We start from the raw sequence: 25,670 nt of genomic DNA, 5'->3' as shown, positions 1-25,670 counted from the left end.
AATCCCTGACTTCCTTCTCTGTGCTCTATTTGACCAGGGTGGGTGTCAGTCTGGGGCAAACTGAGTTTTGGCAATCCAAGGGCTTCAGCATGTCATTGTTTCACTCAACGCTCTCTCAGACTGTACAGGGCCATCTCTTTTTTTCTGGGACAGATAGGATCTTGCATACAGTATCTGTAGAGCATTTTGTGTATCTAGATGTATCCCAGGAGCAAAGAGGTGGTTCTGCACCCTCTCCTCATTGCTGCTAATTGAAACCATAAAAAAAGTTGACAAACTGGAACATCCCATCGCTGTGGGGGAGCAAGGGAATATCACGCACATACATTCAGGTGGTAAATTGCAGCCAGCTCTGGGGTGGAACATGGCAGCACTTCAACACAAGAGCTCTCACCTCAACCTAGGAGGGTGGCTATAACCTATAGGGTCTGTGGCGCTGACAGTGAAGCTTGTGGGGCTATAGGCAGGGCTTTTTCAGCAGCAGCCCCTCAACAGCTGAGCTTCCTTCCAGCAGAAATCCAGATGAGTGCAGATCTTGCCACCTGCTGAGTTAAAAGCCTCATTCCTGTGCAAAACTCTCCCAGAAAAACTTCCCTGAGAATGGCACAGCCACTCACCCCTGAAACAGGCTAATGACCGATGAGAGGGCATTAAATCATCCAGGTTTAGTCACAGCCCAGCCCCCACTCTCAATCACACACACCATCCAGTCTCTCCTGGCGCAGAGCGACTCTTTGCACTGAGGCCTTTGGGCTGTGAATGCCCCCATCACACCCTGCCAGTCATGGGTAATTGCTCCTTGACCTCCAAACTCTTAGCCTGAGATTCCATGCTAGGAATCCAAAATTTCAACGCAGCAGGCTCCTGGTCCACCTTTGCTAAGCCACACCAGAGCTGAGAACGGAATTGGCGTCAGTGCACCACCTGCCCCAACTTTAGCCTATCTCTCCCTTCTCCTCACCTTCTTTCTCCTTCCCAATATCTAGTGCCCTCTTCCAGCCACCCCTCCCCTCGCCTGTCACAAAGGTAGACTGGGCCTGGAGGCATGGAGTGGGATCTGGTTCTTTGAAGTCCATGGCACATCATTCAGGTGAGACCTGAAACCACAGCAGCAGCCAGCACAAGGGGCCTGAGTCTCCCCTGCCCCTTGTGGAGTCACATCTGTGCAAAAGTGGATGGGAACCCCCTCAGGCCCGTTACCCCTCCCCCCCACACACTGTGATGTGGGGTCAGGATCTTGAGGAAGGTGGTCTGGGACAGGTGGGATGGTGCATTTATGTTGCCTGCCAAGCAGGAGGGGGTGGGAGCATCTGTAGCAGGTGACAGGCTGTTCTGAAGTGAAGCAGAACTCTGCCCTGAGTCATCCCCCCAGAGCTCCACACCTGTCTCCCATCTCACAGACAAGTAATGCCTTAAACAGCCCTCACCCCCCAAGAGGGGAGTCAGGGGCATTATCCCCATTGCAGACGTGGGGACACAGAGGCACTGAGTGGAGAAGGAACTCATCCAAGGCCACAGAGTTAGGCTAAGAGGTCTATTCATTTTTACTCCTGTGCCCACCACCACCACCACAGTATCTGAGCCCCAAGAGACCCTGGCTTCTAGCCGTGGTCAGTTCACACTGCACAGTTATCCACCTTCATCTGAAAGCTTCTTTCCTAGGGCCCCTCTTCACCCTCCAACTGCTGCACACAGCTTCCTACAGCTCCCAGGATAATTAATGAGCCTATGGGGAGTAGAGCTGGTGGGGCTGGGACAGGGGTGTGAGTGATAGTCAGGTCAGGAGGAGGGTGGGGAGAAACAGAAGAGAGGTCAAGTGATGGGGCTGGGTGAAGATGGGGGTTTAGAACTGGTTGAAGACTGAGGGCTGGGGCTGTGCCTTGCACTGATCCTGAGCGCACAGAGCCAGGAGCAGGGTTAACATGGTCCATCTCAGCCAGAACACTGCATAGCACCACACTGCCTAGGGATACAGAAAGCAGCCCACTTGCACCCAAGGATTTGAATGGCTGCCATCCTGGCTGGGCTGGTAGGTAAACAGCGCCTGGCAGCTGGGGCCTTTAATAGGACTGGCTGGGAACCCAGCATAAAGCCCAGCTGGACCATGGCTCCGGCTGCAGCTGCCAGACGCTCGGGTGTGGGGGAGGAGGAGACAGGGAAGAATGTACATGTGAGCTGGGCTCAGTCATGGCCAGAGAGGTTCCCAGCCAGCAGCTAGCGAGACAGCCTTCAGCTCCCATAGGGTTGAGGAGTCATCCCTGCATCAGGAAGCTCAGGCAGCTTCCCCCTGAGGTCTTGGGCCAGCCACACAGCCCCGGCTAAAGGCAACTGGAATTGGTCAGGGAGAGGAGAGGGGTGTAATGGCACCATCTAGAATACATCCTCATGACCCCCTGAAAGTTCTCCAGGGCCCCAGCGATCCCCTCCTTCCGAGTTCTGCATCACAGCTTCTCCTTATGTCTGAAGGGGAGTGGATGGGATCCCCGTGAACACGCCACTGACGCTTGTTCACCAGGCAGAGGGTTCGCCTCTGCAGCACTCCCTGCCCCTTGCCACAACAGGCAAGAGGCCAGCCCCTGTGCGAAAGAAATGTCAAACGCTCCCACTCTGATATGGCAGTGGGCCAAAGCTTCGCCATTCTGTGAACTGCACAACAGAACTTAAAAGCCACAGACACAGATGATTTCTTATCTGTGCTGTGGACTCTCTCTGGACCCTTTCTCAATCCTACCAGAAAAGGAAGGGGAATGCAGCACATGGACACAGCTGGGCACAGCTGCCAGCACTGGCAGTATCCAGACCTTGGGGAGGGAAGAAAGAATCACCACTCTTTCTAAACTCACCATATAGATTTCCCCTCGCCAACTCTTAGTATCTGATTCTCCCATACACATCCCTGGGGCAGGAGCTGGATGGTCTCCTACGCGGGCAGTCCAGTACCTTTAGACACGCTCTTTGTTTCTGTTTGTCTCCACCCCATGACTAGGACTCCCTATAGTTTGTTTAGTGCAACAGAAAGAGGAAGACAGAGGCAGGGCCTTGCTGGCTGCCTCTGGTTGGCAGCCCAATCACACTGTGGCGTGGCTGTGTGGAATGAGCATTGCTCAGAGTAGAGCAAAGACCGAGGTCGGAGCGGCAGTGACGTATCCCTCTAACGATGCTTCACCGACAGAGATTCTGGAACCCCAAAAGTCTGTAGGAACGAGGCTCAGTGAAGAACTCATAGTAGTACGACCTGCAGTGAAGCAAGTGGGAGCAGGCCCCATAGGTGGAGGACATGGGAGTGAGCTTCAAATATGGAGCCCATGGGACTGCTCCTGACTGTGGAGCCTATAGGAATGGATCTCACATGCAGAGCCCATGTGACTGGACTGCTTATATGAAGCCTTTGGGAGCAAACACCATAGGGCAGAATTTGTGGGACTAAGCCTCACTAAGCGTCCTATAGGAATAGGCCAGATATATGGAACCCCTGACAGCAAGCCTCACAGATGGAGCCCAAGGGAACAGCATCATGACAGACTGTCAGCTCTTTGGGGCAGTGTCTGGACAGTGCCTCGCACCATGGGATCCCAGTCCATGGCTGGGGCTCCTACGCACTACCGAAATACAAATACTAATCAGGATCATTAGTGACGGCAGAGCACACAAGAATGGGCCCTGAGCAGGGCAAGGTGAAACGCAAGGTTGATAGCGACGGGGGGAACTGACGGCTACTGTAGTGACATCATTCTTGCAAGCGCCACCTCTGTCATGATGCTCCACGCACAGAAAGATGCCTCTAGTGACAATATGGGGGCTCAGTGGGGGCTCCCAGCAGCCTTGCCTGCAGGTCTAAGAGCAGCCTGACAAAAAAAAAAGTAAGGTGTCTTCCCCCTCCACCCCCCAGCAAAGTTAAAAAAAAATGCAGTGTCTGCTTGTGATGGTTGCTGGGCTAGTTGCCCCACAGGCCTCTTCCTGGTCTCTGAGTGCACCCCCTCAGGTGTCAGGCCTTCTGCCTTTACCTCTCCTAAAGTAGAAGCACGCAATTCTCCTACTCTTCAATTGGCCCTGGGGACGACAGTACCCTGTGCCTCGACTGTGCTTGCCCAGCAGGTACGACTGGGTTCCTCCCTTCAGGAGTCTATGACCAGTGATGAATATAGAGACCAGACAGCTTTCTTAAAACCTGTTTAATCTTAACAGTAGGAACAAAGCATAAGAGTCTCTACATGCATGTCTCTTACCTATAGCCCTACCACCCTGTAATGGCAACCCAATGAGTCGCAGCTGCCAGCTTCAACAACTCCCAACAGTAACTACCTCTTAGATGGAGAGTCACTTTTGACCCAGCCAGAGTTCTTTGTTCTCTCAGATCCCTAGCTTTCTGGCCCTGCTGTCCTAAGCCAATTTGGTGGGCTCAGGGGTAGGTCAAGCCGGTCTACTGGAGGCCAGCAGCTCTGCCATTGTACTGTGACAACCCTCGAGTGTCTGCTGAGGGACATCTGATCTCGAGTGTTTCGCCTTCCTGCTTGTTTCCCAAAAAGTGAGCCCTGTTGATTTAATCCAATAGAGTCACTCAGTGAACACTCCATGAGCGAGGTCACATACAGCATTCATAAATAACTTCAGAGCAACCCCACATCCTTCACACTGCTGGAAGGGGCTGATTATTTTCCACTATCCTGTGAGTCAGTGGTGAGTAAGGCATGTGGCCTTCCTTTGGTGACTACATGTCTGTGCATACGCATGTCCGTGGAGTGATTAGACAGAGGGTCAGGCTGTAAACTCAGCGCTCTTTGTCTTCCCCAGCTCAGCCTCATCGCAACCAGGAACTCAGCACCCATGAGGCAGAGTCTGGGCTCACTGGACTCAAGTGTAGGATAGGCTCTGGCTTGGGGACATGACTGGAGGAACTCTGATATCAGTTAGACCTCTAATTACCTGGTGTCCTATAGATGGAACTAATAACGGAAGAGTGATTAGATGGGGGGAAAGAATTTTGGGTGGCACTATTGAAGCTCCGTGCCCACACTGTGCTGCTCAGAACTCCAGATCACAGAACGCCCAGCAACAACCCCAGGAGATCTGGCCATTCCCAGCTACGTGAACCCCAAGTCATTCTCACCTGGCCATCTGTAACCCCAAGCAATCTTCCGGAGACTTTGGTATTAGTGTTTCTGGAAATCCAAAGTAAGAGCCATGGGCATCCTCAGTTACTGATCCCCAGGAGTCTTGTGTTGGATCTCCAGGAAAACAGTGCCAGCAAAACAGCGTAGGAATGACGTGGCAATAGCCACAAAGAGCTATTGTCCTTCATTCTTCAGAACCTCTCTTCCCTTTACCTTTCCATGCCATCCTTCTCCTCTATCTCCCCTCACCAAGAAACCCTCCTGTCTGACACCCCCCGCCGCATGCTATTGGGAAGTAGGATACAGACAAGGCTGTTAACCACACAGTTGGATGATATCACTTGTTTGTTGCCCAGAAAATCTTTGATACATTTCCTAAGAACTGTCTGTGGGGTAAGCTGCAGTCTGACATCGCTTTCCACACAGTGGAGCTTGGACACAGAGAGGTGGATCTTCCAGGTCTCAGCACCTGGCCCTCTGCAGATAAATTCTATTGGTGAGACTGGGCATTGCTCTGCTGTGAGCTGGAGTGTAGGGAGCTGGGGGGGTTGTAAGGGGAATCTCCCCAAAAGAAGAAATACGTCTAAAAGGCCACAGCTTGCGGATGAACTGCTGAAGATGGAGACCTCCCAGCTTTAACTGTACGTGTATGTTCCACCCCACCTCAGTGATGATGCTATTCCAGATCTATTGGAATGCCCAGTGAGCAGAACTTTAGAAGACACTGACATGGCTAACCTGGGAGATTCCAGCTGTGCACTTCCCAGTGGGGCCATTTCCAATTGCAGACTCCCTCCAGGGGACGCTGTTGTCTGGGACCAAAGAATGGCAGGCAGCGAATCCCGTGATTGCTGCCTTCTCCCCAGAGGAAGACAAGACAGGCATTGTCTGCAGCTCAGGGAAAGTCAGATCCACAAAAAAATCTCTCTCTCCTCTCCCCCACCTTTTCTAATGCTCCTTCCCGAGTGACACAGTATGCTGGGGAAGCTTGGGTGGGAGGGCGGTCTGGGCCATAGCCCTGTTGGCAGAAAGAATGTGCTGCCTGCTCCAGATTGAGGCTGAGGGCCCTTGGGAGGGGCTGCCGCTACCCATATGGACCCTATTCTGGGAACAACTAGAGCCCTACAGTCTCCAGGGCCATCAAGCCAGGAGCGGAGTGAGGGTTTTTGCCGCCCTAGGCAGCAGCACTCCTCCACAGTAATCGACGGCAGCTCCTCCTCTGAAGCTGCGTTCTCGGAGGCGGGGGTCCTTCCGCTCCGGATCTTCGGGGCACTTCGGCGGCGGGTCCCGCAGCGAGTGAAGGACCCGCCGCCGAATTTCTGCCGAAAACCCGGAGCGGAAGAAGCCCCGCGCCGGCAAAATGCCGCCCCCCACATCCTGCCACCCTAGGCGACTGCCTAGGGTCGCCTAGTGGAAGTGCCTACCCTGCATCAAGCCAACACCTTTTGCCAGCACTGAATACACCCGAGGAAACAGAAAGCAAAAACAAACCCCACCCCTCATTCCCAGGAAATGGGGGTGAGTTTTTGCAGGCTGCTTTCAAAGAAGAGATCTGTTCCAGCCAGCCAGCTCTTCATGATCCTCTCCCTGTCCTTCCTCCTTCCTCATAGCCAAGGAGACAGTCCTCAGAGTCAGCTGTTTCCCTGCACCAGCCACCTGGCTAGATGCAGAACATTAACAAGGACAAGCACGAATTAGGGCTGGTCTACACATAGTCTGTATCCCTTTAACTATATATGTTTGGAAGCCCATATAGCTAAATCAGTGTGTCCCCCCACACACACCTCATAGATGGAGTTATAGGGGTACTTGTATTGGTACAGCAGCTCCTTTACATGTATCATTTGATAGTGCAATAGGTGCAAACACTGTGCGTAGACCAGGCCTTACTCATGTTTGTCTCTACGGCTGTAGTAACACATCTGCTCCTTTGTCACAGTGCCAGAAGCAGGGCCTCTTCCCCTTCACATACGCACACACTTGGGCCTTCCCACCCTCCCTGCTTTGCTATGCCGTGCAGCCTGAATTCTGTGGAAAGAGCGAACTTGAGGTTTCCCTTCTATTCATCTGGAGACTCCCTGAAACCTCTGCTTCCTGGGCACGTCTGGTACGGACTCGTTTTTCTTTGCTCCATCATCTGGACTTTTCGATTCACTTTCTCTTTTCATTTTTTCTCTCGCTCCTTGTTTAGCTTGGCACTCAGCCTCTGAAAAATCCACTTTCTGATTCACCTACTACAGCCCCTGACCGATACCGAGGATGAAGTGAGAACCGTTTACTCAGGCAGGCAATGAGGTCGTTTCTTCCACTTCTATCCTTAATGGGAAATGATCTCAAAGGGGAAAGAATGGGTTCAAAATTGTCTCAGGCTAAGAATGGACTGAGTTCAGTCAGGTCAAGTCCAGGCTTCTCCTTGATGATTGCATCTTCACATCACAATATCGCTCTTTCCAAGAGTCCTGATCCCCCAGTCCTCTGCTCTAACTACCGGGCTACACTCCCTGCTAGCGGTGGGAATAGAACTGGAGTCCTGACTCCCAGTCCTCTGTTCTAGCCACTAAACCCCACTCAGAACAAGGAGTGCAGATGCTCAGTTGCCTGCTTTAACCACTAGACCACATTCCCCTCCCAGAGCTGGAAACAGAACACAGGAGTCTTGCTCTAGCCATTAGGCAACACTACTTGGAAATGCAAGAACTCTTGCTCCCACTTATTGAAACAAAAGGGAGCTGTGGAGGTTGCTGAGGGAGCCAGTATGATACAGAGCTGGCCTCATGTATACACATTGCCCTGTAGCGAATGGGACACAGGGGCTTCCCAGGCCATGTGCCCGACCGGCTCAGCACTGGGCTGGCTTTGTACATGGTACCCTCTCAATGGAAGGATGGAGGAGCAGTGCTGAAAAAGGTCTTTGAGGTAAACTGGATCTAAGTGAGATCTGCTCCAATGCCTTTGACCTCCAGTGCTTTGTCCCCTATTATTGATATTCTCCAGTATCCCTCTGTCATTTAGTCTGCTCCAGCACCCTGGTTTCTGTATACCCTTGTACAGCCTGGACTATGCAGACATCTGCTCTTTGGGCTTCAGTCCCATCACAGCCTGTTCTCAACTGCCCTCTACAAACCCAGCCCTAAAACACCCCTCCTATACCTATCATGGGGGAGGGATAGCTCAGTGGTTTGCACATTGGCCTGCTAAACCCAGCATTGTGAGTTCAATCCTTGAGGGGACCACTTAGGGATTGGGGCAAAATCAGTACTTGGTCCTGCTAGTGAAGGCAGGGGGTTGGACTTGATGACCGTTCAGGGTCCCTTCCAGTTCTAGGAGATGGGATAGCTTTATTTATTTATTTTTATCTTGCTGCTTACATAGAGCTCCTCAGCATGCTATCAGAGCATGTCCCAAACAACAGCAACACTCTCACTCCCCTTTCGCTGTCTGCAGGAACAGCTGGAGAGGATGAAGGCTTTGTCCTTGTGTACCTGTGCATAGGTGTGATGAGCTTACTAAGTCAGATAAGCTCAGTGCTGACCATGGTGAAGGCCATGGTCTCTCATCTCTTATGGGAGGGAGTTCCATTTTCTAGAGCCAAAGCTGTCTCCTGCACCCAAGAGACTACTGAGTGACAGCTTCATCGTTCCAATGTAGAATGTAGCTGTTAGGGTCACAGAGGGAGAGATGGTCCTCAGGTAGCTAGGGCCAGTCTCAAGGAAGGATTTGAACATCAGGACAGAGACCCCACCTGGGCCACTGTATTCAGGAAAGGAGCCAACAGGGAGCAGAGCACGAGGATGACGTGTTCTCAGCGACCTGTGTTGCTCAGCATACAGACAAATGCAATTTGCATCACTTGATGATTTCTCAATTTCTTTGGCATCATTCCCAGCTATAATGAGTTGTAATAATCCAGCCTGGAGGTCATGATTGCATGGATCACTGTTGCCAGGTCTGCATCTAACAGGACAGGGCCATGGGGTGATCCTTGATAAGTCAGCTCCAGACAGGTCTGGAAACGTCATCACTGATTTCATCTGTGTGTGTGTCACTGCTCTCCAAAATCACGCAGAGCAATTCCCTGACATCATCCTCTCTGCCGGTCTTGGCAGAGGCCTGGAACAGCTGGTAGGCCGGGGACAGTCTGAGTTTAGAAAACACAAGGGTTTCCATATGTTGTTTGTTCACAGGACTCCATCGCCGCCGAGCAAAAGCCTCAAACTGCACCAATTTGCTCACCGGAGTAATAATTGTTCTTGCTGCCCCATGTGCTCCATGGTCGTGTAACAAGTTCTGCAGCAGGGCACCCTAGTTCTTGCAGCGCCCTGGGACAACCAACTGGAAATTCATTGGCAGCTTCAGCTCTGTGAAAAGGTGATGATTTTTACTGAAAGAAATGTGAAAATGAACAATACCATCACTCCCATGTCCCCATGCTGTTCTTCAGTTGGATATTAGATTCCATGTGTTTCTGCGGCCTTAAAACTTTCAATGTGCTGCAGGATGTTGGCTTGAAAATACATCATTGCTTCAGCAAAGGGACCAGGGAGGTAAGGAAGCTGGAGGTTTGGGCAGCTGATAGGGAATATTAGTGGGGAAGGAGACTGGCACCTGGGGAGGCTGGTTGGGATTGTGGCGGGAGCACAGAAGCAGGATAATGCTGCTAAAATGGCCAGCAGTGAAACAATTAATGGTGACGTTTAAATGATCCTAAGTATGTTCCAGCAGCTCTGAGCCACAGGACCCATGGCTGACAGTGACCTGTGTGGAGCCCATGGGGCTCAGAACAAGGCTTTTCAGCAGCAAAACCTCGGCTTCGCCCAACAGAAAGCCAGATGAGCCCAGATTTTACCATCTCTGGAGTGAAACGCAAACCCACCTCTATGCAAAAGCCTTCCACAGAAACAGCCCAAAAGAAAGAATCGGCACCTCAGCCCTGCAGAGACAGGAATACGCTGATGCTAGAACTAGCCTCAAAAGCATCTAAACTTAGCTCACTCTAATGGCAGAGAGGGAATGCCCTCCATGAGAAAAACTATGGATGTATGGACATTTTGTATGTGCCTATGTACCACAGAGAGGGATGGGTTTGAAGTGATAGATAGGTTAATTAGGTAGAACAGTTTGGAAACAGAAGTGAAGCAGAATCCTGTTGTTCAATTGAAACTGCAGGGAGTGGCACCATGGAAGCGTTGAAGGTGGAATTTGGCCAGAACGCTGCAGATAATACGTCAACTCCAGTGAAAAATTCCCCAAGATCTTTAATAACAAGTGATCAGGCCCATGGATTTCTCTCTCATGTAAAAGATTATGTCTCCTTGCCCCTGCTAACCTCTCATGTAAAAGATGATGTCTCCTTGCCCCTGCTTACCCGAGCACCATTTGGTGGCATTGGGTTCAGTTAGGACGGGAAAGTGTCAGTTACTGAACCATCAATATCACTCCCTGCAAAACACCTCTTAGTTCACCTTCACCAATTCTTGCAACATCTTGCTTTTCCCTTGGACGTCTTCCAGCCATGTAATGACCAAGTCCAGCCATGCTTATTTTATAGGATTTGATGGGATCAAGTATGCTCCCTATGCTTATTTACTGCTCACTCACTTGCACGTATCCTGCAGGGGAAACCCTTAATGCCCATCTTCAGTGACACACTTACCCCGAAGAGACTCAGCCAGTGCTGGGGAATTTCCTGCCTAGGGCAGAAACCTGAGAGGTCTGCACACCACCAGCTACACCAGAAGTGGCCAAACCTTGCTCACTTGGGGGCTGGCTGCTGACAAGGGGCTGCTGTGAAAGCTCACTGAGAGCCTGTGGGCTACCCCAAGGCTGCATGAGACGGAGTGGATTGCAGCCATCCCCATTCCGCACTGCACAATTGAGTAGCTTCCACAGACTGTCCTAAACAGATGAACAGCCCCAGGCCTCATCACAGAACTACCGGGGTGGGGAGGGGATAATTCCTCACTGGATTGTGGTCACTTTATGTTGGCTCCACCAACTAAAGTAGCCACAAAGCAGGCCCAGGTCCTCCTGATGAATTACCCTGGCACAGGGCAGGTGCAGAGACAACTACTCTAGTTCTGTCCCCACCAGCTGGGGATGCGTCAGGGCATGCAGGGGCTGGGCAGGAGGAGGCATGGCTGGAGCTTCTCTACGTCCCAATGGTTCCCTGCTGCCACAGTGCTCATAGGGATTACGGCATTAGGGGACAAAAGTTAAGGCAGCCCTTAGGCTTCTCTAACCTGCTCCATGAGCCAGTCTGGTGCCCACCAGCCCCAGCACATCAGAGATGTCCTCCCCTCTTTGTTCTGGCTGTGCACCAGTGCAGAGATGCATCCCCCCTACACACACACACACGATCCTTGGGCCATGTTTAAACCTGCCTCTAGCATCTTCAGGGTGCTCTGTGCTGCATTACCTACAGTGCTTTGGGCTTGCCACTTTGCCCAGAACTAATGTCGCTGTGCTGCATTGATAGACCTTTGCTAAATCCCCCGACTGATGAGGGATGAGCGATCGGTTTGGATGAAATAAGAACCCTTGTCCTATCACAAGGTGCAAACCCAAGATCTGAAGGTTTGAAACAATGGTTTACGGGCCCCTGCAAAGAGCTGCCAGGCCCCAGTGGAGGGTTGCTGGGTCTCAATGCATAAGGCCAGAGGGAAGGGCAATAGGCCATCTGGCTGAGTCTCTCTAGAGGAGCCTTGCTGCTGAGAAAGGAGGTGCCTGCATCAAAAGGACATAGGAGAGCTGTTACAGAAAGGGAGAGAGACAGGCCTCAGAAGGAACAATTTTTGAGTTCTCATCTGAGCCAAGCCATCTCTGGAAAGCACTCGGAACAATTTCTCCCTCGGGCCGCTGAGTCTGCTGCTTGCACTTCCTCGACCACCTCCCGTCACTCACCTCCAAACAAGCACATGAAGTGCTGAGCAGTTCTGTATCATTCGGGCAATTCTGTTGGACCTGTTCCTTCTGTCTCCGCACACGGAACAATGCCTGGATCTCATGACATTATGTCCCTCTCCTCCATGGAGCACTGCTTTCCAGCCCCTAGATAGCCCATGTTAGTAGCGCCCGGGCAGTATCAGTCAATGGGCTCATGCATGAATCCCTCTCCGCTGCACCTTTCTGCTCCTGCTGGGCATGGCCAGACAAGGTTGCATTTGGGGAGTTAATATTACCTACTGTTCGGGCAGAGGTTTAAAACTTGCTCTGTGTGTGTGTCACACACCCAGCCCTGGGACCAACCTGCACCCCTCAGGCAACTGAGAAACAAGACTGAATGAATCAAAGAAGACCCATACTACAGGGGCTTTTGTTAGGAAGAAGCACATGGAAGAGTTGGTCCACAAGCCACATCCTGGTGTTTCACCCCTTGCAGTCTAAACACTCCTCATCGGGAGGCTGATTGCAGTGCTGCTTGCATTCCGAACCGCACTCTGTCATAATACAGTGAGCACAGCCCTGCCTCTCGACCAGCAACAGCAGCACAACTGGCCACAAGCCGAATAATCCCCTGGGACTATTTGAACTGGTGGGTGGATACATCAGTGGCAAGGTAAAACCGTAACCCCTGTTTCTCTGTTGCCCTGCCCCTTGTAGGGTGATGTCCACCAGGGCAAAGTGGGTATGGAAGAGGCGACTGCTCTGATCTGGGAGAATTTTACCCCCACTTCACACTGGCGCAGCTGGCTCCACAAAGTGTTGGCCAATGGAGAATCAAAGCCTTAGTATTGCCGCCTCAGTGGAGCAGCTTTGTTGTGTTTGCCATTCAGTGAGACACTCCGCTGCTCTGGGAGCTCCCAGCTGGCACTTGGCAAAGCAGTGTTCAAAGGCAGGAAGGAACTCCTCATCCTCCACCTTCCAGCTCAGTTCTCAGGAGCTGGGGATTTCCAGCCCGTCTCCTGCTGCTGCTCTAGCATCTATGCTAGCAAGAGTGTATGATTAAGTGTCTGATGGCTATGATTAAGCAGAGAGTGGAACTAGACACTCTCACATCCTAACCTGTGCACTTGGCCCTGAGCTACAGGGCTGGCTGTGTCGCCGCCCCCTAGCCTAATTGCCATTCCCCTCCATGGCCATCTGGCTCTTCTGACTTACAGAGGCAGAAGGAAAGCAGAAGACAGTAGAGCAAGGATTCAAGGGAGGAAGTTCTCCCCAGTCTGCACTTCTCAGCCAGCTCGGATCCAATTCTAAACACTCTTCCGGCAAAGTGCCTCTTGGCTCCTGGAAACTCTCCCCTTGGGAGCTGTTCCTCATCAGTGCTTTCCTCCCCTCTTCATTACATTGCTTCATCTTGCTCCCTGGCTCATGGTTTATAAGCCTGGTTTTAATGACCCCTGAGGCTGCCAGCTCTGCCCATATCTTCCAAGCGCCCGCAGTGGGGAAAGGAATGTTTCCCCTGCAACCAGGGCTTGGCAGCAGCTCAGTGGCTGGAATCAGGCCCTCTGGGTGGGAAGCAGCAACCAGATTCCAGGCATTCAAATACCATGGAGGTGTTCGGCTACCACAGCAGTGGGTCGGGTTGCTAACAGTCCCTTATTAAGAGGGACAGCCATTATTTTTTCATCTCTGTACAGCAAGATCGGGAGTGGTGGAGTGCTGCAAAAAGCAGCAAGAAATACCCCCAGCAAATGTAGGTGAGTACAGCTTCTTATTAATAATAATGATGATGATATAATGATGGGAGGAGAGCAGGGGTGGGGGTGCTAAGAAAACAGTCCCTTATTTTTGAAATACAATGTTGGGAACCCTAGGGTGGTCGGCACAGTAGGTGAACAAAGAGGAAGGATGGATGTTTTAGCTCTCTCCCTCCCCTTTTCTTCCCCTGTAGGATTTTAACCCAAGGAAGGCAGCTTAGGGGATCATTTCCAGCTATCCTCCCACAAGAGCTGTGGCATACTCTATGTGAGGTGAGGGTGTATGCTATCATGTGGGACCATCAACAGCATGAACGCCCCTTCCCTTCCCATTCCCATTGCTTCCTGCTTTCCCGTCTTTCAGCTGAGAATGCCAAGTGTGCAGGGCTGGAGCAAGGCAGCGATGGGAACTGGGATGACAGAAGAACCTGAAAATAACATTGCTTAAAACACTCAACCCCCAGAACCTGAAAAACTCATGGAAACTATGTTCCGCTTCCTGTTGGGGTGCATAGGAACCTAGGGCCAGAGAGAGCTCCAGTCTTGCTTCCTTGGCTATTTGTCTGTCCTGTCCATGTCCTAGGAACCTGTCTGTCCTTCCTGTGAAAGCCCTGATGATGTCCTTGCTAAGGCTCCCTTGCCTCCTCCACACTGTCACAGGGGCTTTAGGGAAGATTTAGGATAGCAGAGCTGATAGATCCAGCTGAATTCCTATCTCACACCAGCATGAAACTGGACCCCAGTGTCAGGTCTTTGCCTTCCCTCTGAGGCTCCTGACTTTAGTGGGACAGTCACTGCTGTGAGTGCCTCACAACTCACACCCCTTCCAGGTAAGCTTCAGTGGATCTGACATGGCCAAACCCCATACCCGTAAGGCAGGGATTCAGCGCATGGCTGTGGGAGCTGATCTGGATTCCTGGTTAACCAAAGCCGCAGAGCTCTTCTGTTAGAGGAAGCACTGAATTAACTCTGCGGAGGAGGCTGCCCTCTCAGTCCCTAGCAAGATGTGGTGAGACGGAAGCTGCGGTCCCACGCAGGCTAAGGCTTCTCCGGTGCCTCCACCCTTCCAGGGGTCCTGCTCCATTACCGTCTGCTCACGTCCTCAGCTCCGAGTCCCCATCATCACCTGCAGCTGAGCAAATCAGTGAGTCATCAAAGCCACCTGTCTTTCTGTTTGGGGGTCACACCCATGAACAGATCCTGGAGTCCCCTTCCCCCACTCTAGTTTATGCCCTGCTTGAAATGCTTTGTGGCTGATTGTCCTCTATGAGGAGCCCACCTGCAGTTTGGATATTGTCACAGGTGTCATTTCTGCGCCCCATTGGAGGATTAGCAAAACTAACCAATACACACCATGAATTACGAGTGTCAGACATCACAGGCAAACTTCCATCTGGACGTTCAGTTCAATGGGACTTTATGGGCATGATAAACTACAGCAAGTGCTTCCAAAGTGTAAAAAGAGAGAGCCTCACAGGTGTCTGTCAGAGGAGGGGTATGCCCCACCCAGGCTAGAATTACATGTGGTTGTTGGGGTTGAGTTCATGTGTCCACTCCTGAGCTGGTGGCCGGTTCCTCTGAAGTGCATGGCCTGTCAGGGAATATTCAGGCTTCCTAGTTTTTACTTTTGATCCTTTGATCCTATTTGGATGCAAATGTCCCTAGAGATTAGGAACAAATGAAGGAGACAGAGGCAGGATAGTTTCTGGAGAGAGCAGTTTGCTCTACATTTCCCCAGGATGAACCAGGAGCGTTAGGTCCCTTCTGAGCCACTGGACCCATTGTGTTCAGGGGCCAAGCTGCCAGGAAAGGGTTGTTAACTCAAAGCATACATCACATCATGTGAGTGACTCTGTTAGCTGCTTCTGGGGGGCTTTGTGGAGGGGGAGAAGGTTTATGTAAGTGTCAATCATTACTATGTTTCACTATTTGTAGTACAGTAACACCTAGCGGTTCCAACCAAGATCGGGGCCCCTTTGTGGTAGGTGCTGTACAAACACATACTGAGAGGCTAGCCCCTGCCCCACAAAACTGGCAGTCTTAGGGGACGAAGGCAAAGAATTGAGTTGCTGAAGGTCACACAGTGGATCAGTGGCAGAGTTGGAAACAGAATTGATGTCTCCTGAGTCCCACTTGAGGGCCCTAGCATCTACACCCCACTGTCACTTAAATAGGTGTTCCCCAGAAAGGAGTTGGGAAAGAAACTAGCTGATTCAGGCAATGAACTGTTTGGCCAGGAATCTCATTAAAGCACAATAAATCCACAAACTCATAGGGCAGGTCTACACTTAAATGCTGCTGCTGTGCTGCTGTAGCGCTTCAGTGAAGACACCACCTACACCAACAGGTGGACTTCTCCCATCGGCATGGGTACTCCACTTCCCCAAGATGTGGTAGTTAGGTTGACTGAAGAAGTCTCCCATTGACTTACTGCTATGTACACTGGGGGTTAGGTCAGTTTAACTGCGTCACTCAGGGGTGTGGATTTTTCACACCCCTGAGCAACATAGTTATACAAACTTAATTTCCTAGTGGAGACCTGGCCTTAGGAAGGAGACAAATAAGAAGGGATATGATAAAGGCAGTGTGGGGTCTCTCACAGACCAATAGTCCCAGGACTCCCGCAGACCCAGTGCAGCTAATATAACAAATGTGCCTTTCCCCCGGACACCTAAAGATCAGGCAAGACTCCGCATAGCAGAGGTTCCCCCTCATGTGCTGCAGCTCAGCATGGCCAACCTGCAATAACAGCACCTGGGGAATGGGTGCACAGTCTAATGTCATCTTATCTAAACGGTCTTAGCTAGAGGGTTCTAATGTGCCCCTCATCACAGGATGGAGGCTCTAAAGCTGCCATGGCTGCAAAGATGCGCAGGCTATGTGAAGAGTGGTGCTTTCCAGCCCTTTCCTAGTCAGCATTACCTCCAACTGGAATGTTGCTGGGTAGCAGAGATGCACTCAGGGCTCTCACCAGTCCCTACATTCCAAGCCCTCTGCCTTTTCTCGCTCCCTGGTTCTGCTGGATCTGGAAGAAGAGCCGTGGCAAGAACTCTGGCAGTAAAACTCCAGTCCTTTGGCCACCAGCCAGCTCCTGTGGTTATATTGTCACACACGCGGATAGTAACAGACCTGGCTCCTAGAAGACATGGGCCTTACACCAATACCAGAGGCACAACCCACTGGCACTAAATGATGTTACGGGGCACTGCAGGCATGTGGGCAAAAGGACTCTGGCCCACTCAGCACACACACAGGGATAGCAGCTCTCACCTGCACTGCTCTATGAATGATACTGCACCCTCTCAGGGTCAGGAGCTCCAGCAGCGCTTGGTTTAGACTGGTGACTATAGACAGTCGTGTGTTTGTGTGCGAGGGGGTCTGCATGTCCGTTGGGTGTGTGTGGGCCAGCAAACAAGAGGGACGTGTGTGTTTTATGATGGTGGGTGGGAGTGGACAGGGGAGAGTGTGAAAGAGCTTTCAGCGTCTGGGTGTGTTTTCATGTTCTCCTTGGGTGTGTGAGTGTGAGAGAAAGAGTGTGAGAGTTTCCATGTTGTGTCTAATAGGCTCTTTGTTTAACCAGCGCAGAAGGAAGAAGAAATCATCTGCATATAATGAATCCATTTACTGGATGGAGTTCCCAGGAGAGGGGCAGGAGAGCAGGATTTATGGAAAGCACCAGGCTGCTGCTGCCAGGAGGGGGACACCAATCTGGTTTTGATTTTTACTCATAGTGGAGGCGGCCACACAAGCCAAGGCCTCATAAATGTCCCGCTGAGGAGAGTGGCCCATTGATGTGGGGCTGTCAAGCTCTATCCTGGCCATTAATACTGAGCAGCCCCATGTCTCTGACTAATTCCAGCCCTGCTGTACTGGCTTCCAGGGACGTGTTTCCCCAAGTAGTAGCTATTCAACGGGGCCTCATCTCCCAGGGGCTCTGAGAAGCTTTAAGGTGAGTGGGAGGGGAGAATGGAGAAGTGAGCAGAGCTCTCCCACCAGGAGACAGGAACCAAGCTGCAGTAGGTTGGGAACAGAAGCCCTTTAACTGAAGAGCCAAGTGCTGTCTATGGAGCATGAGCAGTGGGCAGTGAATGATGGGATTGTAGTTTCGCTTGGTGCACACATCTGCCTGACAGATCTTGCTTCATCTGGGCCACAAAGCCATGGGTGAATCACGGGACAGCAGAGTAACAGCAAATATGGACCCTAGTTACAGTGCCTTAATATGCCGAAGCAGTGAACCCCACTTCCTGCCCCAGCATTTTGCGCATGGATTTTAAGTACATTTAAGTCTAATGGATTCTTCTGGGGCTCAGTATCCGGTGAGCCCCGTTCCAAAACAGTTGCCACGTGGAGCTAGTTGAATGCTTTCTCTTTTAAAGCTCCATGTGGGAGAGACTTTATGGCCAGGCCCATCCCTCTACACTTCAGCCTTTGGGGTGGGAAGCTCTTTCAAAGGGTACATCTCCACAGCCTGCAGCAGCCCACGGCAGTGAGTCTCAGAGCCTGGGTCTACAGACTCCGGCTCTCACTATGGTGCTAAAAATAGCTGTGTAGACGGTCGGGCTCGAACTGGAGCGTAGGCTCTGAGGCCCACCCCCTCGCCCTTCTAAGGCTTCAGAGCCCAAGCTCCAGCCTGAGCCCAAATGTCTGCACAGCAACTCTGAGTGCCGTAGGGCACTGGTGTCCCCCCGTGAGCTCAAATCTGTAGACCCAGGCTCTGAGCCTCGCTGTCATGGGCTGCTGCTTGCTGTGGAGACAAACCCCAAATCTCCTCTAAAAGGAGAGCACCTCTTGTTGGAGGCCTGCAAGCCTATTCAAGAACCTTCTGGCGCAGCAGCACCTACTGCCATGTTCTGCATCATGAGGAATGGGCCATAGTGTCCTCCCCACTGGCATCAGGAACAAATCACCCCTGTGGCATATGCCCTGTCCCCAGATTTCATGTATTCTTGGCCTTTGGGCTTTCAGTATAGCCCTTTGTTCTTTCCAGCAATTCAAGTAGAAGTGGTGCAGGGCTCCTTGGAGATGCCAGGGTAGCACAATGCTACTGGCTTTATTGCTGGCAGGGTCAGGGCCCTGCTGCCCTCTTCACTCTGGTTGCAAAAGAAGTCACTAGAGAGCTGCGTAGAGGTTGCTCGGAAGTGAACAAAGGTGGCATCTGGGAACGGGCTGTTTCTCTGCTGCAGCCCAAAAAGCGGAATCCTGCTAAGCAAAAAAGACTTGAGTGGATGAAAGAGCTCGGAGTGAACCAATGACTTCCCCTCACTGCCCTACCAATAAACCCTCCTCTTGCTAACCCCTGTTAGCACTTTGCCCCCACCCTCCTGTACTCCAGAGCCAATGAAAAGTTGCAGGCCATCAGGCAAATGGTGTCTCTCCCATAACAAACCATACGTAGCTGGGGGGGAGCAGAGAGAGAGAGAGAGTGTGTGCGCGCGCGCGCTACTTTAAAGCAGCCCCAAACAGGCTGAATTTTCATTCTCCCAGCCACAGGGAAGGAGAGAGAGGGAGGCACTTATATATATCCACCAACACTGATGGGGTAGATCCCCTAGTTGCAGGTCTCAGACAGGTGGCCAGAAACTCAGTCAGGAAGTGACTCTCCAATCTGTGGGAGAGAAAATTAAGGAATCCAGAAGGGGGCTGGTCAAATTCCACCTGACCTGATCCCACAGCATCTTCCTTCTGATGGGGATGAGGTCCCTTTACATTATATCCAAGAGAATTGCACTGTTTGAAGCTCAAAAATTCAGATATTTTTACAGAGTCTCCCATGTATATAAGCTCTGCTTGGCACAGAGGAAGGCTGAGGGCATCTGGGAGCCAGTTTCAACTCCCTGATCCTATGGGCTGGTTTATGCCAGTCCGGGCTCATGCCACTGATGTATGATCTTTATAGAATCTTGCACCAGTGGAGAATCAGTGTAACAATGCAGAACTCTGCCATGTTCTCATCTTGCCTCTGAGATGTCCCTAGACCAGGGTGATGGGGGCAGCCTGTGCAGGAGACATCTCTGCCAGCTTTATGCCAGCAGATCCCTTCCACCAGGGGAAATCCCTAGTGGCCACTTGCAGTCAGATTCCAGATAGTTTGCACTGACTGAGTGATACAAATTGGTCAGAGTGGAAACAGGACTCTGAACAACTGTCTTCTCTGAACAGGCCATGTCTTCTATTCTCCCAATCCCAGATATTTTTCCATCCATTCCCATGTATGGCCTAGGTTCTACCATATTTACAGAATAGACTGGATTGTGTGACATGCAGTCCATGCTGGTATATAGCATGCAATTTCCACTGGATTGGGACATGCAATCAGTGCTGGTTTATAGCACCACAGTTTGCGCTATGAATGGGATTTCAGTATAAGGGGAACATGAGTGCGTCACATAGAGAGACCAGCTGAAGGGTTCTAACAGAGTCCACTGGAATTTCCGCTAGGACCAGGAACAAGGTCTGCTTCTTCTGGAGCCCTAGTTTGATGGCATCAAAGTGCCAGAGAACCAAGAACGGGAACAACTGGTCAAGACGGTTTCCCTGTCCGAGCTGGATGAGGAGCAAAGAGTAAACAAACAGACTCAATACTCTACAGTTGAGATTTTAAACTTTCTTTCCATGTGCATGAGCTCACGTGTCATTAGTAACATAGGGAAGGATATTTAAAACAACACAAATGTTATGGTGAGTGGCTAATTTAATTACTCGCTTCAGCTCTCCCTCCACCCACCTCCATTCCCCTCTTCTAAAGTACTAGTACCAAATCTACTCAGAAGAGTAGTACAATGGATTGAAGGCCGGGAATGTTGAAGAAAGTTGGGTTGCACTATATTGGATCTACCTATCATCTAGATTCTTCTATGCCCCCCATCACTGTGGTATCTGAGCACCTCCCAATTTTAAATGTATTTATCCTCACAACATCCCCTGTGAAGTGGAGCCATGGTGTTATCCCCATTTTACAGATCAGCACTGAGTCCCAGACCCTCAAAGGTATTCAGGCGCCTAACTTTCATGGAAATCAGTAGACATCAGATGCCTCAATATCTTTGATGGCCAGAAAGACTAATTGTCTTGTTCAAGGTCACTCAGGAAGCCTGTGGCAGAGTAGAGAACTGAACCGGGGTTTCCTGAGCCCCAAGCTAGTGTCCTAACCCCTGGGAGCATGATGCTGTATCAGATAAACAGCCTGGAAGTGTCCTGAGAAACTTTATACAATCATCAGGAGGTTACAAGCCTAACAGAGAAGGAGCAAAGTAGCCAGGGAGAATGTGTGAGCTGTATTCACAGACTTGCACACAACTATACACAACATGACATGCTCACACACATTATTGCATGGCTGCATATATGATATACTCTCAAACCCCACATTATGTTTGTGGGTGCTATGACACACAGGCACATTCAAACATTATTAATTTATTATTTATTATTATATCTATTAGTGTTACCAAAGGATCCCAAATATCAGCTAATGCCATCATCTCCTCGCCAAATAGCCCTTCTCTAATCAATCCCATGCTAGTAATTAAATCTACCTGCCTCCTTCATATCCCCCACTGGCTGTTTTCAGGACACAAACTCTTCCTGTTACGAGATGTAATTCCGTCTCCCCTGAAGTCTGGGGTTTCCAGTGTCTGTAATCAGGGAACCCATGTGCAATCCATTTAACGTCCAGGTGATGGCTGGCAGGCTGAGCCCTATTGGATTCTGTGGTTTGGCTGCAGCCTCTAGATTCCTGACCTTCCAGTGCTCCAATTGTGAGCAACTTTATGGCCAGACCCATCCCTCTACAAACCATCCTGGAAAGGGCCAGAAGGTGGAGACGAGAATGACTGTCTCCGAGCATTAGGACCAGGAAGCAGAGTTTCCTGGAGCAACTCTGGTGATCACGTGAACCCACCATCCAAGCTGTGGAGCTGAACGCACAAAGGATTCAGACAGAGCCTATGAGCAGAGAAAGGCCCAGCCTGGCCTTAGGTTCAGCGGCATGAACTCTGCCACTTATTATGGAAAAGCTATCGGCTCCAGTGTTGGCCCTTTAGAAAAGGTCTTGCTAGGATGGTGTAATTTGTGAACAACTCTCAGAGGATATCAGCCCAGCATGGTGTGTCCAGGGCAAAGCAAATTCTCCTGCATGGCTCCTACCAGTTCAGTGAGGAAGTAACTTTCCTCCAAGACCAGCTCAGTTCTGACCGTCTTGGCCAGGGGCAGGTGACTTAAAATTAAGTCCAGCTCAGTAAAGCTCCTACCAGATTAGATCTGATTTGCACTGGCTCCTGTTAGTCCTAAGAGGCTCCCACTGGTTTGGCTGATGGGCTGAGCTCTGGGAAAGGAACATACGTCTCCTCTCCCCTGCAAACTAAAGCAAACCATGAGTGGGAGGTCCAAGGGACATCACCAGTAGGAAAGTTCTCCCAGGTGGCATTCCTCAGGATGACATAGAGTGGGACAAAAGGGAGAGGATGTTACAGTTAAAGCTCTGAAGAAGTTCCCCCTGCCCACAGAGGTATCCATCAAGCCATGAGCTGGTCAAGAATGGTGCTTTGAAACCCACAACTGTTTGCTTGTGCCAGAACGTCATGGCATTCACAGATGTGTTGGGAGTGGGGGGGGAGTGGGATTGCAGTGGTATATACACCTTGTGTTGGGCAGGACTGGATTTCCCCCAAAGGGAACACAAAAGGGGCACCAACAAAGCCAGTGTGAATATGTGTAAAAATATTTGCAGTAATCCCCCTCCCCCCGCCCCCAGCACAAACATCAGCCATCTGGCTTGGGCTACCAGGTGACTGACCTTCCAGGCCCCCTGGACACAGGCTTCCACAGCTTCTCAGCCACTTCACTCCCGCCTCCGAAAATTCGCTGTCCCTTGACTGCACTGAGCCCATCTATCAGTGCCCCTTGGTGCTGGAGACGCTTGCAGAGAGAGAGAGAGAGCACCTTCCTCACCAAGAGAAGTTTTTCATCGCTTAACGGCTCAATAACACGCTCCCAGAGAGGGACACTCAAGAGTGCCCTGTATCCTGGAGACGAGCCCAGTCCTGCAGCACCTCTTTCAAACTTAGCAGGCACTCTCCCTACCCCCTTTATTCCCTTGACAGAACTGGAAACCAAAAGGATTGCTTTGATTAGATCGTCTGACTTGCATCCAGGGCCCCCACCTCACAAACCCTGCCACACTGCCTCCAAGCACAGACCAGTCTCCTCACATTAACTGACTGTGTGGGCTGCTTTGCCTCAGGACCAAGGAGCCTGCTGCATTCTCTTCCAACTGTGTCGTCGTCAGCGTCATGCTGACTGATTCAAGCAGTGAAGAGAGAGATTGTTTTTCTAACCTGTCCTCCTTTAAGTAAACTTTCCCAAGTATTCCTCTCCACTGTCGTCAGGATCATCTGCTGCTCACAGATTTCGGATCCTGAAAGGAAAACTTCAGACTACAGAAAAGATTTTCAAATCCTTGCATCTAAAAAAGAAAGAGAAAAAAAATCAACTCAACACTAGCCTGCAGCATCCCCTGCTATTTCAAGTCCTGGGCTCCACACTCCCTACACAACTCTACAGACATCCCTCACTTGGACTTACAGCCCCCCTGTTATCCCAGTCCTGTCCCCCCCCCCCACAGCTCTGCCCATGCCCCTCACCCCTGACCTGCAGCCCCCCTGCTATCCCAGCCCTGGGCTCCCCACACACAGCTCTGCCAGTGCCCCGACCCCTGATCTGCAGCCCCCCTGCTATCCCAGCCCTGGACTCCCCACACACAGCTCTGCCAGGGCCCCTCACCCCTGACCTGCAGCCCCTCCATGCTGTTCTAATCATAAGCCCAAATTCAGCTCTGCTAATGCACCTCAGTCCTGATTTATGACATCCCCTGCTATTGCAGTCCTGGGTCCCTCAACACAAGCGTTCCAATGCACCTTAGTCCTGACTTGCATCACCTCCTATTCCATGTTAGGTCTTCCCTAGACATAACTATCAGTTGTGGAACATAGGAATTGCCACACTGGTTCAGACCTGAAGTTCCTCTAGCCCAGTGTCCTATCTCTGACACTAGCCAGCACCAGGAAGAAGATGTAAGAACCCAGCAATTAGGCAGATATGGGATAATCTACCCAACACACTACATCTCATGCTAATCTCTAACAGAGATAGGGTTTAAACCCTAACGCATGAAGTTTAACATCCCTTCCAACATTTTTATTAGCATTAACTATTATAACTCTAAATATTGGTCACCCATATAAATGTCCAATCCCTTTTTGAATCTTGCTAAATTCTCGATCTCAACAAATTCCTGTGCCAATGAGTTCCACAAACTAATCACACATTGTGTGAAAAAGGATTTCCTTTTATCAGCTCTGAATTTGTCACTTTTTAACATCATTGAATGTCCCCTTGTTCTTGTGTTATGAAGCAAGGAGAACAGACGCTTCCAATTTCCCTTCTCTAGACCATTCATCGTCTCCTCGTCACTTTTCAAAGACAAACAATCCCAGTCTTTTCAATCTCTCATCATATGAGAGTTTTTCCATGATCATTTCATGGTCCTTCTCTAATTGTGCAGTATCTTTTTTGAGACAGATGACCAGAACTTCAAACACTATTCCAGAAGAGACTGCACCATTGATTTATATGATGGCATTATATTACTTTCTGTTTTATTCTCCATCCCATTCCTCATGCCTTCAAACATCTTGTTTGCATTTTTGACCATGGCCGCATCATATTGAGCAAAGGTTTTTCTTGAGATGTCTGCAGTAATGCTCTGGTCCCTTTCATGCATTTAAACAGTTAATTTAGGACTTTGTAAGATGTATAAGTAGTTTAAGTTTATCCCTCCAGTGGGCACCGCTTTACATTCACCAACATTGAACATTATTTGCCCATTTACCTAGCTTGGTTAGATCCCTTTGAGCTTCCTCAAAAGACCTTCCTGGTCCTGACTAACCTAAATTTGGTTAGTTTCAGCATGCTGGTATTAAAAGCTCCTGCACTGCAAGTGAAAAAAAGTGCCATTACATAATGCCAAACACCACCATTTGTTTTGTGTTTGTAAATCATTTTTTGCTGAACTGCATGCTGTTGAATTCACAGCCCTAGAAGATGAAGGCCTTTCTGGACACAAAAGAAACAGCACTGGCTTCCCCAGGGCATGTCAGAGGCCCCATCTCTAGGTACTCTAGGGAGCTGAAGCTTTGTGACGAGTTCAATCCATGCCTTCTCTGATGAAACTGTCAAGGAGAATGATGACCGCCAATTGCTAGGTTGTTTGGGTGATGCTAGGAATTCAACTAACCCCCCCAAATCATTTCACATATGAGCTGCCAAACAGCCATAGATGGGAACGCTTTATTGTGCAATGGGTTTGTCATGAGGCTGAATATCCACTTAAGAATAAACCACAACCATCAACCTCCTCTCCTCAGTAAAACACCTTCCAGCTGAGACTTTCCACGACATTCCCTCCCCACAGCATGGTTTCCAATTCCAGAACAGGGTTGTGGGTCCACTGAGCTCAGGAGCTACTGCGCAGTGGTGCAGGGGCTGAGGTCCCAGCCAGGTGTGGACCGAGTGTGAAGAGCAGAAGGTTAACGTGCCCCATTCATCACTGGACAGCACATCTGTAAAAAGGAAATAAATATGAACTCAAGTAAAAATTTAGTGCTGACTTGTGCTTGTGATTCTTCAAAAGAGTCGTATTCCCTCTCCACTGCATCTCCTCTTCTCTGTCCCAGAGACACAGAGTTCAAGTACTGCTCGGAATATCATTCTGCTTTTTCTTCCAGTCACAAAGAGATTTAAAGTTTTGTTGTGTTGCCAGACTCATAAAAAGAGGCCGTCACAATCTGGCCAAATTTAAAAGAACTGTGTGTTTTAGGAAAACCCAATTAAATTCTCTGGTCCTAAGTATCTCGCTTTCATC

General features: G+C 50.4%; 1 long non-coding RNA gene across 1 annotated transcript; it reads right to left on the bottom strand.

Annotated features, from left to right (window-relative positions):
• Window positions 1-23,075: 23,075 nt before the first annotated feature.
• LOC103306617 (uncharacterized) lies at window positions 23,076-25,313 on the bottom strand. Its single transcript, XR_010599814.1, has 3 exons — window positions 25,182-25,313; window positions 24,639-24,740; window positions 23,076-23,213 (listed from the first exon to the last, which is right to left on the bottom strand). It is a non-coding gene; the product is annotated as an uncharacterized LOC103306617 (long non-coding RNA).
• Between the last annotated feature and the right edge of the window lie 357 nt (window positions 25,314-25,670).

The sequence above is a fragment of the Chrysemys picta genome, chromosome 3 (genome assembly GCF_011386835.1).
Source record: "Chrysemys picta bellii isolate R12L10 chromosome 3, ASM1138683v2, whole genome shotgun sequence".
NCBI lineage: Eukaryota > Metazoa > Chordata > Testudines > Emydidae > Chrysemys > Chrysemys picta.
Note: the sequence above shows the minus strand (reverse complement) of the source record. Positions and strands in the feature narration are given on the sequence as shown.